This window comes from Lemur catta, chromosome 26 (genome assembly GCF_020740605.2).
Source record: "Lemur catta isolate mLemCat1 chromosome 26, mLemCat1.pri, whole genome shotgun sequence".
NCBI lineage: Eukaryota > Metazoa > Chordata > Mammalia > Primates > Lemuridae > Lemur > Lemur catta.
The window spans coordinates 1,606,661-1,620,801 of record NC_059153.1 but is presented as its reverse complement, the minus strand read 5'-3'; the positions used below and the strand labels follow the sequence as shown (position 1 = coordinate 1,620,801).

The 14,141-nt window shown below is 47.9% G+C and overlaps 1 protein-coding gene across 6 annotated transcripts in view; it reads right to left on the bottom strand.

Moving 5' to 3' along the window:
* SGMS2 (sphingomyelin synthase 2) overlaps positions 1-13,702 on the bottom strand; it is a 50,664-nt gene extending 36,962 nt beyond the window's left edge. For 2 of the 6 annotated variants that reach the window (XM_045537434.1, XM_045537433.1), the window contains exons 1-2: positions 12,577-13,165; positions 11,678-11,849 (exon numbers count right to left, since the gene is read on the bottom strand). The gene's annotated coding sequence lies outside the window, so the exon portion shown is untranslated. Of the gene's footprint in view, positions 1-11,677; positions 11,850-12,576; positions 13,166-13,642 lie in introns of those variants that run through there. The other 4 variants (XM_045537430.1, XM_045537432.1, XM_045537436.1 and 1 more) reach the window with 4 other exon arrangements.
* Between the last annotated feature and the right edge of the window lie 439 nt (positions 13,703-14,141).

Sequence of the window (14,141 nt, the reverse complement as noted above, 5' to 3'; positions counted from 1 at the left end):
AGGTAGCAATAATTGTTTTCAAATAGTAAAACCAGCAATACTCCAAATAGTGCGATGTCTAAGTTGTAAGGCAGCACTCCAACGATAATAAAAAACAGCCACCACCACCCCACCCCCCCCAGTGATGTCCTCTAAGAACAATGACAAAGTTGGTCAAACACAATCACGGCTCCAGAATTGCCTTATGATTTGAAAGCACTTAAGCCTTCTAGAAGCGGAGAGCCTTCTAAATGTGGCTTAATGCTGTTGAAAAGACATTTGTGGCCGGGGCTGCGATCCATCTTGCGGCAGAGCAAGTTTGGCTCTGCAACTTCATCGCTGCCCATTCCACACGCATATGCAGGAAGGTGACTCTGTCTATACCGCATGGCAGGGCGCGCCTCACCCCTGCTGAGATGAAAGCTCCATGCGGTGTGAGCACACGCAAGTCACGTGCATTTGCAAAACGGTACCCTGATAAAACTGCCTGTAAGTGAAGACTTGCCTTGCGTCCAAAATGACATCTTGTTTTTTTTTGAGACAGAGTCTCGCTCTGTTGCCCGGGCTAGAGTGAGTGCCGTGGCATCAGCCTAGCTCACAGCAACCTCCAACTCCTGGGCTCAAGCGATCCTCCTGCCTCAGCCTCCCGAGTAGCTGGGACTACAGGCATGCACCACGAGGCCCGGCTAATTTTTTCTATATATATTTTTAGCTGTCCAGATCATTTCTTTCTATTTTTAGTAGAGACAGGGTCTCGCTCTTGCTCAGGCTGGTCTCAAACTCCTGACCTCGAGCGATCCTCCCGCCTCGGCCTCCCAGAGTGCTGGGATGACAGGTGTGAGCCACCGCGCCCGGCCCAGCGCAGTCTTTTGTCTCGTGTCTCCTGCACAGTTCGTTCCTCTTCCCGGCTCAGCAAAGCTGCCGAGCTCCGCTGCGCTCCTGGCTTGAGGGGACAGGGAAGACGACTTCCGAAGCCTCTTTCCTGGGAGAGCTAAAACCATCTGTCATAACTTGGATTCACTCTGTCCCCAGGCTATGGAGATGAGGGGACAGATGGTCTAGTCTCCGGTAGAAACCAAGATAGACCAATGGCTGCACAAATTAGCCAATGAAACGAACATCGGTGCGGACTACTACTCAGCCATAAAAAATGAACTAATACCTTTTATAACGATCTGGATAGAGCTGGAGCCCATTCTCCTAAGTGAACTATCTCAAGAATGGAAAAACAAACACTGCATGTGCTCACCATTAAATTGGAACGAACGGAACAGCGCTCATGTGCACAGATGGAAGTAAAACTCATGGGAAATCAAGCAGGTGGCAGGGGAAGGAAGGGATGGGTGAAATCACACCTAACAGGTATAATATACACTATCTGGGTAATGGGCACACTTACAACTTTGTCTCAAGCAGTACAAACGCAGTGCATGTAACCAAAATATTTGTACCCCTGTAATCTTCTGAAATTAAAAAAAAAATGTAATAGTGATAATAAAAATCATGAAAGGATAAAAAAAGAATTTCAAGGAAGCATTTGAAGTATCTTCCTTTTAAAATTGGCAAAAATCATTGCTATCCAAATGAAAGGCCTCAAAGTCTGTTGGCAAAGGAAGATGGAGGAAAATACAGTTAATGTATCTAAAAGGGTAAAGTTGCTTTTAAAGGTGCCTTATCGCATCAACATGCAATTTTCAAGAGACACTGCAACATGAAAAAAAAAAAGGAAAGAAAAACATTCAACGTAGTTAAATTCCATTTAAACAAGAGCTCTTTGAGGAGACGGACTGAGGGTCATTTTCCTGGTTCATTTCAGAATCTAAAATCAAGTCCCAACGAGAGCAGACATTCATTTCTTTAAACACCCCCAACACTTTGGTTACACACCCCTCCCAACCTGGCCAAATCCAAGATGATTTTAGAAAGAGGTATTTTAATCATCTCTTAAAACCTGACCACTGCTCAGCTAAAAAGATACTGTGAATGCAAAGCACATCTGCCAGCAAGACGGAAATTTGACTAAAGAAATAGCAGCCAGGTCCCGAAAGATCCTTTTCTGCCGTTTTCAAACTTCATGAAGCTCAGTGGTCACCCTGAACTCCCTTCCCGAGGCAGCCCTGCCTCCCCGCACGGTGAACTTGCTCTTCAGCCCTAACCCAGAGCACGAGACCTGAGTCTTTTCACGTGAAAGGAGCCTCAGGATAAAGCACTGTGACCCTCAGTGCCACCTCCGGTCCCCGTTGTCATGACATTCTCCGCTTACTCTGCTTCTCGCTGTTGACAAGTACGTCCACGGCGATCCACGGTGACACACGCCACTCCCACACTGCCACCACCACCACACACAGCAACCATTAGTCACACTTGTGGTTTGTAAACACACAGAGAAATGAAGCTGGCTCAGACAACTGTATGTGTTCAATTCTGGATACGTTTAGAGGGTAAATCCAAATTCTCTTTAGCATATAATCAACTCTCATTTAAATGAATAAAAATACTTTGAGAGGCCGGGCGCGGTGGCTCAGGCCTGTAATCCCAGCACTCTGGGAGGCCGAGGCGGGTGGATCGCTCGAGGTCAGGAGTTCGAGACCAGCCTGAGCAAGAGCAAGACGTTTCTACTAAAAATAGAAAGAAATCAGCTGGACAGCTAAAAATAATATATATAGAAAAAATTAGCCAGGCAAGGTGGCGCATGCCTGTAGTCCCAGCTACTCGGGAGGCTGAGGCAGGAGGATCGCTTGAGCCCAGGAGTTTGAGGTTGCTGTGAGCGAGGCTGACGCCACGGCACTCACTCTAGCCCGGGCGACAAAGCAAGACTCTGTCTAAAAAAAAAAAAAAAAATTAAAGAGAATCTGGAGTCAAAGGTCAAGTGACAATCTCTACCACGATCGCCACCACCGTGTTCAGCGTGTCATTTTACCCCTAACGTATATAAAGACATGACACCACTACGTGGACACAGACCCACATTTCCAATAAGCAACTGTGACAAAAACGGCCAGAGGAGGCTCTGCTTGCTCTGGAATCACTAAGACTTCTGCACTTTTTGTCTGAAGCCTTGGTGCTAACATTTTAAATATTTCCTAGGTACAGAAATAGACAGAACTATCAAAAGTTAGCTCTCCCTCCCACAAAGCGGCTCATTTTACATGTAGAATAAAACAGCCCTCTAAATGTAAACACCTGCCACGCTGGATGCGTCCGTGACAATCAATTGTGAGCTCAGGCAGCTCTTTCCCACGGTGGCACCAGGAACAAGTTGAACAGACCGCCCTGGATCAGTTCCTACGGCTGCTGTGGTAACAAGTTACCCAAACTCAGTGGCTTAAAACAACACCGTTTTTTTTTTCCCCCCCTTACAGTCCTGGAGGCCAGAAGTCCAAAATGGATCTCACTGAGCTAAAATCATGTCGTCACCAGGGTCGTGTGCCCTCTACACCGGGCCCACCCGGATAACCCAAGATAATCCTAATATTAACATCAGCTGATCAGCAACTTTAACCCCCATCTGCAAACTTAATTGAGTATCCCTTATCTGAAATGTTTGGGACCAGTAATGTTCCAGATTTTGAATTTTTTTTTGCACTTTGGAATATTTGCATGTATACACTGAAATATCTTGGAGACGGGACCCAAGTCTAAACATGAAATTCATCGGTTTCATATACACCTTATACACATAGCCTGAAAGTGATTTCATACAATATTTTTAATCATTTTGTTCACGCAACAAAGCTTTGACTGCATTTTGGCTCCAACCTGTCACATGCGGTCAGGTGTGGAATTTTCCACTTGTGGCATTACAATGGCGCTCAAAAAAGTTGCAGATTTGGGGGCTTTTTGGATTAAGGACGCTCAACCTATACAACATAACGGAGTCATAGGTTCTGGGGACAGGATCTGGACACCTTGGGGAGCCACTATTCTGCCTACTGGCGTCTCCAACGGTAATTAGAAAACAGTCAAAGCAACCTCATGTGCACAGGCTACTCTGCTCTGATGTGGATTTTTAACTACTTTAATTCGCAATAGGTGAAAACCCTAAAGCTAGGCAAATAAAGACTAGTTATAGAACAGCAGTCCTGCCCGTGCTGCTCTTGCCCAGCTGAGCGTGCCGACCCGGGCGTGGGAGAACACCTTGCTCCTCACCTGCACTCAACGCCAGGGCTGCCCGGGCGCTCAGAAGCTTGGAGAGAAACGTCTGAGGATACTACAGTGGAAACGAAGCCCCATGTCTTTCAGTAGCAATCGTGAAATGCACCATCTGGTTGGAATCCTCCGCATGGCAAATCACAAGCAGTTGCTAGAACGTTTGCAGAGGGGTGACTTTTCCTCTGATAAAACTGCCTGCACAAGGACACAAATGGGACCCACACTGGGAGGCACGTGCTGGATTCTACGATCCCAAGGGCGGTGGCTAGACGGCAGCCAGGCTGCCAGCCTCCAGAACCTAACTCAGCTGTGCACCAACTCAGCTGTGTGACCTCAGACAAGGAACTTAATTTCTCTGTCTCAAATAAAGCTCCTCAAAACGGGGATATCATCTGCCTCCAAGTGATTCGGGAGTAAAGGAGTTAACGGTTCTATGTACTTAGAACAAACCCTGGCACATAGTGAACGCATTAAGTATTTGTTAAACAAAATTGTAAACGTTCCTGCTTGCTGCTTACGACTTGCCAAACTGTGTTCCAAGGGAACAAATGCCTCGGCCCTTAACGAATCTATCACAGAGGATGTATTTTACCCTCTGCAAATGCAGTCATGCAAATGCAGGTGTGCAAATGCAGGTGTGCAAATGCAGCCAATGACATTCTTGCAGGAGCGGTCTATTACACTAATTTAACACAGACAATGCCTTTTGTTGCTACTAAAGTTTGCAGTAATAACCGGACGGTTAAACAACTCAACAAACAAACGCAAGTCGCAGGACACAGTGGCCGCTGTGTTACATAAGCCTTCTCGGGGCCTCCTAAAGAAAAACCGCACAGTGTCGGGGAGGACAGTAGGGTTTGTGATTTGCGATGGCCCGGCGTTTTCTGGGACAGTGGTGTCCATGGTACAACACTGCCCAGATGCCGCAGGTCTGCGAGGGACAACAGTACCAGCTGGACCAACGCGACCAGCGTCTGCTGAGACGGCAGGCGTATTGTGGTCGCTGCTTCCAAAGCTTTTCAGCATCCACAGCTGGCATGATCTACTTCTTAGGAAAGTTCTCGAATGCAATGGCGGTGCACAGCCAACTTCAATCACGTTATCTTAACCCCAGAGGAAAGGAGGAAGGAAAGCGGGAAGACAGGATCCTGACCCTCCCAGCCCAGGCAAGATGTAACCCGCAGAAATTCCACCGCCAAATAATGATTCCATTCGAGACAAGAGGATCAAAACCTTTTTAAGAGTCAGAAGTGCGGCTTATACGCAAAATATAAGCATAAAAAGATAGCCAAGCCACTGAAGATTCACCGTGAGCCAGGCACGACTCTCCCTGTTGTGCACATACCGGGACATCGGCTTCATACAGTCACTTTATAGACAAACACTATTTTATTCCCATTTCACAGCTAGGAAATGGAGTTCGTCAGAGGAAGCTGCTCAAGGCCACCTGGCGATGAGCACGGGAGCCGGGATTCAAGGTCAAGTCTGCCCACGCCTGCCAGGGCTCACCCCTGGCACTGAGCCATGACCTTGGGAAGCGCAGACCAGAGGAACATTCCGGAGATGGCAGACACACCCTGACCCTAACCCTAACCATATGAAAACATGTCCCCCAGGCCCGACTCACCTCCGAAGCCGGTGGGGACACAGCGGAAGGGGCCCGGGTGTTAGGATCAGCTGGGCCTGCCCCGAACCCCAGACTTGAACCCCGGACCCGCTTCCTCCCCGCTGCGCACACTTGCCGGGTCCACCTTCCCAAATGGCTTCTCCGCAGTGGAGACATTAACACATTCTTAGCAGAGCAATGTCTGTTTGCAGGGCTGGAGGAAGAGGAAGACCCTCCTCCACAGCCCTTCTCTCCTGGAACCTACCAGCATTTAACCCTCACGTTTTCCCACGCTAGCTCCACCTTCTGCGAGGGGTGAAGCTCGCAGAACCAACCAGATTGTTTGACCTTTTCAAAGGTTCAGCTTCACACATTCTACCAATGCTTCCAGTCCTCCTGAAAGGTCTCCACTTCTCTGGAGACCGGCTGCTTTCTAGAGGGACGGGGTGCTCCACGGCACCCCAAGCTCCTTCAGTGGTCCATGATCCCAAGCCGAAGTTGGACGTTTGACCCTCTTCCTTGCCCCTAAATAAAAACTCGTTCCTTCCCATTTTCTCCAGCTGCTAGATGAGCTACCTAATTAAAGTCATCTCCACCTGGCACTCTGGGAGGCCGAGGCGGGAGGATCGCTCGAGGTCAGGAGTTCGAGACCAGCCTGAGCAAGAGCAAGACCCCCGTGTCTACTAAAAAATAGAAAGAAATTAACCAGACAACTAAAAATATATAGAAAAAATTAGCCGGGCATGGTGGCGCATGCCTGTAGTCCCAGCTACTCGGGAGGCTGAGGCAGGAGGATTGCTTGAGCCCAGGAGTCTGAGGTTGCTGTGAGCGAGGCTGACGCCACGGCACTCTAGCCCGGGCAACAGAGCGAGACTCTGTCTCAAAAAAATAAATAAATAAATAGAAATAATAAAAGACTGATTGTTATCTTGTATTTTGCATTTCCAGTCATCTTAATAAAAAGAGGTGATTAAATTTCAGTGGTAGACACTCATCCCCCACTTTTTTATCTTTTAAAAAATTATTATGGGTACAGTAATAGTTGTATGTATTTATATGGTACATGTGATGTTTTGACACACGTACACAATGTGAATTGATCAAATCAGGGTAATTGGGGTACCTGTCACCTCGGGCATTTATCATTTCTTTGTGATAGCAACATTCCAATTCCACTCTTTTAGTTATTTTAAAGTATACCCTAACTTATTGTTGATTGTAGTCACCTTGTTGTGCTATCAAATATTGTTCATTCTATCTAACTATATTTTTGCACCTGTTAGCCATCCTCAATTTATCCCCTGATCCCTTTTATGCTTCCCAGCCTCTAGTAACCAACCTTCCTTCTACTCTCTGTCCCCATGAGAGTAACTGTTTTTAATAAGTAGCCCCCACAAATGAGTGAGAACATGCAATATTTATCTTTCTGTGCCTGGCTTAGTTCACTTAACATAATGTTCTCCAGTTCCATCCACGACGTTGCAGATGACAGGATTTCATTCTTTTTTGTGGCTATGTAATATTCCATTGTGTGTATGTACCACAATTTCTTTACCCATTCATCCATGGATGGACACTGCGGTTGATTCCAAATCTCAGCTATTGTGAACAGAGCTGTCATAAATTTGAGATACTGAATTCCCATCCTTTGGATATATACCCAGCAGTGGGATTGCTGGGTCATATGGTAGTGCAATTGTTAGTTTTTTGAGGAACCTCCAGACTGTTTTCCATGGTGGTTGCACTAATTTACATTCCCACCAACAGTGTATGAGGGTTCTCCTTTCTCCACATGCTCACCAGCATCTGTTATCGCCTGTCTTTTTGATAAAAATCATTTTAACAGGGGTGAGATGATATCTCATTGTAGTTCTGATTTGCGTTTCTCTGATGACTAATGATGTTGAGTGTTTTTTCATAGACCTGTTGGGCATTTGTATGTCAATGTCTATTCAGATACTTCACCCATTTTTTAAGTGGATTATTCGATTTTTTCCTGTTGAGTTGCTAGAGCTCCTTATATATATTCTAGTTATTAATCCTTTGTCAGATGGGTAGTTTGCAAATATTTCCTCCCATTCTGTGGGTTGTCTCTTCACTTTGTTGACCATTTCCCTTCTGTTGTGCAGAAGGTTTTTAGTTCGATGGGATCCCGTGTGTCCAATTTTGCTTTGGTCGCCTGAGCATTAGTCATCCCCCAACGTTCCATAAATGGGATGCCCCCAATTCCACGGATTCAAATGAATAGTAATCTGCCTTTATTCAGATACTCATTGAGCACCTTCTTGGCATAGGCAAGTACTGCTGGGTAAACTTGGAGTTGAGGAGGTCTAAGGCCCGTATTTCAGCTCTTGCCCAATTTTGCCTAAGGCTGACTCTGACCTATGGGTGCTGTCCTTCCAAAGCCAAAATGTATCGCTGTAAAAGAGCTTCAACCAGGTGACAAGTGGCACTCAGCTGAACGACCCTTAACAGTCTTTCACTTGCCTTGACTTTCAGTAGCCGGCTGTCTTTTCTGCCTCTCTGGCCTTCAATTTGTTACTTCTTGTCCATTTCTCTTTTTTTTTTTTTTTTTTGAGACAGAGTCTCACTCTGTTGCCCGGGCTAGAGTGAGAGCCGTGGCATCAGCCTAGCTCACAGCAACCTCAGACTCCTGGGCTTAAGCGATCCTCCTGCCTCAGCCTCCCGAGTAGCTGGGACTACAGGCATGAGCCACCATGCCCGGCTCATTTTTTTTGTATATATATTTTTAGTTGGCCAGATAATTTCTTTCTATTTTTAGTAGAGACGGGGTCTCACTCTTGCTCAGGCTGGTCTCGAACTCCTGACCTCGAGCGATCCACCCGCCTCGGCCTCCCAGAGCTAGGATTACAGGCGTGAGCCACCGCGCCCGGCCTTGTCCATTTCTCTTTAACAATTTTACTAAAATTTACTTTACTTTTTTTTTAAAATAGTAAATAGGAGTATAGTGAAGGAAAACTGTACATATAAGAAAAACAATCCAGTTAATAATGCTTTTTTTTAAAAAAGAAAAAAAAAAGAATGTCTACATAAGTTTGGTTTGAAAGTTTTAAGTGATACTATCAATTTAAATAAAATCAATAGAAATCCAAAATTATAAGGCTGAATTTCAAATTGTTGTAAGGAAATCATCAAATGATATCAGGGGTTTTTTTAACAGGGAAAACCAATTAGGAATAACTCATTATCCTCTTTACACTTTAATTCTAGTAGCTGTTTCTTTAAACTTTGCATTGAATTACAAATCATTATTAGAAAGTAATAAAGTGAACTGATCCAGGTATCTGTATGAAGAGGCTGAATTTAACACCAGTCATATTCTGTTGACCTTTATCAAAACCAGAAGGATAAATTCACTAGCACTGGAAATGGAAATGTAAAATGCAAGCAAAAATTAAAATTTTGACTCTAACAAAGGTGTAATATTGTAAAACTTGAGAATATTTAAAGAAATGCTTTTACTTATAACAAAAATGAGCAAATAGACATTTCTTGCACTTTCTTTTAAATCAGCCCAAAAATGTTCTTAACCAATGATCTGTTTTTCAAGAGATCAAACAACAAATGTGTAAGTTTTTTTAAAAAAGGAAACCCACTTAAAGTTGGTGGAACTTATTCTAAAATTCGTGATAAATCTGTTAAATGCAATATCTGAAACTATTTAAACTTGTCTGCCTCACTGGGTACCAACAAAACAAACCACAGAAGCAGAATTTCTTTTAGTGAGTCGCCTGGCAAAATCAGCACTTCTCCTTTCTGCTATATTTTCCCACAAAAGTTTAGCTTCATGGCTAATGACAAAAATACAAAAACAAACAGCACTTTAAGAAAGCTCATATGTTCCCTCATCAGATAAATCCCTGGCATGACGAGTTACTGTCCCACTGTGCAGTTCCAAGAGAAGTTTGAAACTATTGCTGAAATCTTATGAGACACACTATACTAAAGGAACACAGAAATCAAAACTCTTAAACTTTAAAGAGAAAGGAGAAAGTTCTAATTCTGAATGTTATAGAGGGAAAAAAAGGCAGCTAAATTAAACATTACATTTCACTTTTTAAAATGCAAAATAGGCCAGGCGCGGTGGCTCACGCCTGTAATCCTAGCACTCTGGGAGGCCGAGGTGGGAGGATCGCTCGAGGTCAGGAGTTCAAGACCAGCCTGAGCAAGAGCGAGACCCCGTCTCTACTAAAAATAGAAAGAAATTAACCAGACAACTAAAAATATATAGAAAAAATTAGCTGGGTGTGGTGACCCATTCCCGTAGTCCCAGCTACTCGGGAGGCTGAGGCAGGAGGATCGCTTGAGCCCAGGAGTTTGAGGTTGCTGTGAGCGAGGCTGATGCCACGGCACTCTAGCACAGGCAACAAAGTGAGACTCTGTCTCAAAAAAAAAGAGTATGGTAGGGACACAAAGATGCCCATATCTGGGTGGGGAAAAAAAGTGAGAAAATAGCATGCAAAGAACCAACCCAGTTTTGTACAGAATAATCTTCCAGCTGCACAACTGCAGGAAAGTTACTTAATTTCCCTAAAACAGTTTTCTCCCGAGTAAAAGGGTTGGAGTGGGGATTACAGGAGATTCTGCGTGTAAGGCCACTGGCCTGTGGCCTGGCCCACAGCAAGATCAAGACCTGTTAGTTGTTTGTGTTATAAATGCATCAGGGTAAAAAAAAAAGAATGAAAGGATATAATGTTCAGTGATTTTCTGGGTGGTGGGATTACAGATGGTTCGTTTTACTTATACTTTTACATTTCCATAAGTAACACATTACCTACGAGGAAAACTAATAAATTGGAACATTGCCGCAGAGATAATCCTCTTAAAAATCTACCATAGTGCTTTGTTCACAGTAAATAAATCTTGGTTGTGCTGAATTGACCCTTCAGATTTCATTTAAACAAGCTTGCCTTAGAACGTTTAAAATTATTTAAACTCAAGGGCTACACCTGTCTATGATACTTTTATTGGGTAAAGCAAGGCAGATTTGTCCTGTTCAGCCCCATAAGAATTTAGGAACCCCAATTCAGGAATGCTCAGAAAGCCACTAGAACCCCCCAATCAGCAGCAGGCAGGCTACGGTGGCCCGGTTACTCCTTATTCCCTCCAAACTCCCCAGCTCTTTCCTCCTTTTTGACTCCTTTTTTCCCCCCCTCCCATAATCACATCGTGGGGTCTCTTTCTACTGGACCATAAGCCTCAAAGGCAGTAACAGTGTTTCCTTCATCTTAGCATCCATAGCACCCAGCACAGTGGCTGGGATATAGTAGTTGCTTACTTAACATTTCGCAAATAAATGAATTGAATAAATGTCTGACAGTGGTAGCTCAGGACAAAGGATTCCATTCACTCATCAGAGACTTCCGTAAAGATCAGTAAGCTACTCTTTAGTTTAAAACCATATAAAGGCTGGGCGCGGTGGCTCACGCCTGTAATCCCAGCACTCTGGGAGGCCGAGGCGGGAGGATCGCTCGAGGTCAGGAGTTCGAGACCAGCCTGAGCAAGAGTGAGACCCCGTCTCTACTAAAAATACAAAAGTTATCCCGATATGGTGGTGCACGCCTGTAGTCCCAGCTACTCGGGAGGCTGAGGCAGGAGGATCGCTTGAGCCCAGGAGTCCGAGGTTGCTGTGAGCGAGGCTGACGCCACAGCACTCACTCTAGCCCGGGCAACAGAGCAGAGACTCTGTCTCAAGTAAATAATTAATTAAACCGTATAAAGTTCTGAGTAATTTTTGCTTTAAAAAAAAAAAAATCTCACCTCAAAGTATCACTTTAAAAAAAAGTTTTCATTCGTATTCCACTGTGTTTTAATGGATGTACGATTTCTATCCTTTTCCCCCCTACCTTTTATTTAAGTCCCACAAAAATCCCAGAGAGATTAAGTAATTTGCTCAAAGTAACACAGCTAGAAAGTTACCAGACGGCCTCAGGTCTCTTGGATTTCCACGCCCGTGACCTCTCTGTGCTGCAGAAAAACATCTTCCATGGCCTTTCACCCTGCCAGGTTGTTGCTGTTCTAGTTACGGTAAGAACAAGTGTTTTCAATAATGCGAAGTTTCTTGCAAATATTTCCCAGGGCTTTTGAGATCCTGGGAGCAGAGAAACAGAACAGAAAACAGCAACCTAAGTGTGTACGTGTTTCCCTCCAGCTTCACAGGTCAGTCAGCTTTACTTAAAAATGAAACTAAAGAAACCAAATTAAATATTAACTTGTGAAGAAAAAAAAAAAAAAACAACACTTCAACCAGGAGACTGCTGAAAAGAATATCAGTAGACCAAGGAAGGAAAAGACTATAAAAAGGAAATTTTGCACTACTTCTTGAAACAAACAAACAAACAAACAAAAAGGTAAAAGTTAGAGATCTTCCTACGCATCCTTTTTCTTGCAAATTGAGTTGTCACTTTCAGCCACTGCTCCACGTTGTTTAAACTGTGACTGGCAGCTCCCAGGACACAGGACGGAAACCAAAAACCTTCTCAGGTATCCACAGTGAAATGTTTAACTTGCTGGAAGCATCACTTCCCAGGCCAAGGAACTTGCCAAAGCATTTCACATGCTGACCCTCAGCCTCTCAGGCTTACAAGAGGGAAATTCTTTGAAAATTGATTGGTTATTACCTAAGCCAGCCGGAACATACTAATATTTATATATAAACAGCCACAATTCGGGGGGCAGTCTGCTTTGTACCAGCCATTATGATGGGTCTTTTTCGCCTTAATCCTCACTATTCATCCTCAGCTAATCCTCACTGTTATCCGAAGGAGTTACAATCCCATCTTCCTGGTTCCGACTGTCCCCTGCGCCCCAGGACCCACCGTTAAGAGCTGAGCCTGGGAGGGAACCCAAGGACTCGAAAAGTTCAGTGTAGACTCCAAACCCACACGCCAAACCCAGCGACACTAAACAGCCGAATCTCTGCAACTGTCACCACACACGTGAACATGATCTTGAGGTCATGCGGGAGCAGGCGAGACTGGAGGCAACATCAATAAATAAAAGATGGCAATAAGACATGACAGTGGAGTCGGTTCCCAGGCGCAGCCGGGGGGGGGGGGGTTCAGGACGGCCAGGGGTCCACTCCCAGAAAGCAAGTGTCCCCTTCCTTGGGGACAGCAGCTTGGGAGCCGGTGTGGGCGGCCTGGGGCTGGCTGTCACTGTTCTCACATCATCATAAGTGCCTCTCCCCACCCCCCCCCAAAATAAAACCCGCACCCAAAACAAAAGGCAGCCCCGTCCCTCCTCCTCCCCGGTGTGACCGCGTCCTGAGCCCCGAGCTGCTGGCGACGGGCTGCAAATGAATGAGCCGGACGCTCGCGGCCACACGTCCCTGTCCCCGCCGCGGCGACAACCCGAGGGAGGACGCGCCGCGCCGGGGCGGGGGCCGGATGGGAGCCACGTCCCCGGCTCGCCGCGTCCCCGCGCTGCTCGCCGCTCCCGGCCCCGGCTGTCGCTCCCGGCCCCGGCTGTCGCTCCCGGCCTCGGCTGTCGCTCCCGGACCCCAGGCTGTCGCTCCCGGATCCCCGGGCTGTCGCTCCCGGCCCCGGCTGTCGCTCCCGGATCCCCGGGCTGTCGCTCCCGGCCCCGGCTGTCGCTCCCGGATCCCCGGGCTGTCGCTCCCGGCCCCGGCTGTCGCTCCCGGCCCCGGCTGTCGCTCCCGGATCCCCGGGCTGTCGCTCCCGGGAAGCGGGTCCCGCCGGGAGAGGCCGCTCCCCGGGCCCGAGGCCGCTGTCGCCGGCGCTGCGGCGCGGGCCGGGCTCGGGCGCCCAGGGCGGGTCCCCCCGCCGGGCCGCGTCCCCGCGCCCTCCCCGCCCGTCCCCGCGCCCGTCCCCGCGCCCGTCCCCGCCCGTCCCCGCGGCCCGCGGGCTCCAGGCCGCCACTCACCGCCCGGGCCGCGGCGCCCGCTGGCGACACGCGGCTCCCCCGGCGCGCGGCGGGGCTGGGGACGCCCGCGCGACGTCCCTGCCGGCCGAGCCCCTGCCCGGGGCGGGGCGGGCGCGGGGACCGAGGGGCGTGGCGGGCGGGCGGGCCTCCCGCAGCGGGGACGGGGACGGGGACGGGGCGGCCCGCGGGGCGCTGCCCGCAACTTGCCGGGGCGGGGCTGGGAGGGACCCGCCGCCCCCGCGCGCGCGGCTTTCGGTCGCCGTCCCCGGCCGGGGCGCGGAGGCGGGTTCCCCGGGCCCGCACGGCCGCCCTGTCGCCGGTCCCGCTCCTCGATCGGCTTCTCTCCCGGGCCCGGAGTCGGGACCCAGGGCCGAGGGCGCGAGGGCAGCGCTTTCCCGCAGCTCCGGGGACCCCGCGGGCCTCGGCTGCGGTCGCGAAAGTGCCCGAAGCTCCGCGACTTCCCGGACTTGCGGTCCAAACGCCCGCCGGGCGGTTTTCA